General features: G+C 44.2%; 1 pseudogene; it reads left to right on the forward strand.

Annotated features, from left to right (window-relative positions):
- The first annotated feature begins 315 nt into the window (after positions 1 to 315).
- Positions 316 to 784, forward strand: LOC115871871 (annotated as a pseudogene).
- The last annotated feature ends 1,392 nt before the right edge of the window (positions 785 to 2,176 follow it).

Consider the following 2,176-nt stretch of genomic DNA (forward strand, 5'->3'; position numbering starts at 1 on the left):
AAATACACTGATCCAGGGAGTGAATATAGGTGACGAAGAATAGAGACCAATCCCTGGAAGCACTCCAATTTTGAGACAGAATGAAAAATCAGAAAAAGAGATCAAGAAAGCGCTCCCAGTGAGGTAGGTGGAAACAAGAGAGTAAGGTGACTGGAAATCCGAGTAAGGAAAGTGTATCGGAGAGGAATTGAATTTCACAATGTCGTGGGGAAGTGCCGCTCCCTGGTGGGGCAGTTCATGGCGGTTCCGGAGTCTCCAACAATTTTCCCGTTTGTTTTACCGAAACCGCCTGGTGCGGAGGCAGCAGAACTTGAGGTCTTTGCTGGTGTGAAATGACTGAGTACAAACTGGTGATGGTTGGAGCAGGTGGTGTTGGGAAAAGTGCTCTGACAATCCAGCTAATCCAGAACCACTTTGTAGATGAGTATGAGCCCACGATAGAGGATTCATACCGAAAGCAGGTGGTTATAGATGGTAAAACCTGTCTGTTGCACATATTAACCTCTACAGGGAGCAGATTAAACGAGTAAAAGACTCAGATGATGTGCTTATGGTGCTGGTAGGAAACAAGTGTGATTTACCAACAAGGACAGTTGACACAAAACAAGTGCATGAACTGGCCAAAAGCTATGGGATTCCGTTCATTGAAACCTCAGCTGAGACCCGGCAGCGGGTTGAAGATGCCTTTTACACACTGGTCAGAAAAATTCGTCAGTACCGAATGAAAAAACTCAACAGCGGTGATGATGGGACTCAAGGTTGTATGGGTTGCCGTGTGTGGTGATGTAACAAGATACTTAATAAGTTCTATCAGAAAAGAGCCACTCAAGCTGCACTGACACCTGGTCCTGACTTCCTTGGAGGAGGGTCCCTATTGCTGTCCTCAGTCTCACCAAGAAGCACCTGTATTTCCCACCTCTCAGTCTATCAGTGGGATGTTCTCTGTTGGAGAAGTTCTCAGAATAACTACCTCCTCGCGTGGCTGTCTGACTAGAGAAATGCCCAGTATTGCCCCTCCCTGGGCTTTCCCCCCTCGCACACATACACCTCTGCCAGCCCAGGTTTGCCATCTGAACAGCAATTCCTGCTCTGAAACGGAGACCAGACTAGAATAGACATGCACTTCTGTGGAACACGGTGTCTCGAGCAGCTGCTGGTGGGTTTTGTTTTGTTGTCTTTCCTTTTGCTGTTGAACTTGGAGAAATGTCATACATTACTATTTGCAGAGAATGTGGTTAATGTTGCTGTTTAGTTTGTAATGTCATTGGCTATATTCTATTTCTGGTATCTGCTCTGTATTCATAAACATAAATATGAATGCTGACCTTTGGGTCTATCCTAGTCTGCTGAACTGGACATAATTAAATCAAACTCTGACCCCCAAAAAGAGTGCTTTTGGTGGGAGGACTGAAGAGCAAATCTAATTAGTTGATTTAAAAAAGAATTTATATGTAACAATATGTAAATATATTTATATCCTGAGGTGTTGATGGGATCAGTTATCAGGCAAAGAGCTAGAACAAAAAATCATATCATTGTGAATGAGGGGGAGTGGGGAGTGGAGACCCAAAGCCCATCTGTAGACAATTGGACATCCCCTTACAGAAGGGTCACAAGGAAGAGACCAGCCAGTCGGTGAAGTATAGCATCGATGAAACATACAAATTTCCTCTAGTTCTTTAATGCTCCCCCCCACTATCATGATCCCAATTCTACCTTATAAATCCGGCTAGACTAGAGCGTGTACACTGGTACAGAGAAGAGCTGGAGAGACGGAATCCAGGACAGACAAACCCAGGACAGACAAACCCCTCAGAACCAATAAGGAGAGTAGCAATACCAGGAGGGTAATGGGAAGAAATGGGGAACAGATCACAATGATCTACATATACAGCGCCCCCCTCCCAGGGGACGGACAACAGAAAAGTGGGTGAAGAGAGACTGGTCGGTGTAAGACATGAAAAAAAAATTATCAAGGGTTCTTAAGGGAGGGAGAACATGAGCTGATACCAAGGGCTCAAGCAGAAAGCAAATGTTTTGAGAACGATGATGGCAACAAATGCACAAATGTGCTTGACACGATGGATGGATTGTGATAAGAATTATAGGAGCCCCTAATAAAATAACTTAAATAATAAAAAGAACGAGAAATTAAAGACAAATGTTGAGCAAAGAA

This window comes from Echinops telfairi, unplaced genomic scaffold (assembly GCF_000313985.2).
Source record: "Echinops telfairi isolate 266 unplaced genomic scaffold, ASM31398v2 ScPeMD7_7410;HRSCAF=8448, whole genome shotgun sequence".
NCBI classification, from domain to species: domain Eukaryota; kingdom Metazoa; phylum Chordata; class Mammalia; order Afrosoricida; family Tenrecidae; genus Echinops; species Echinops telfairi.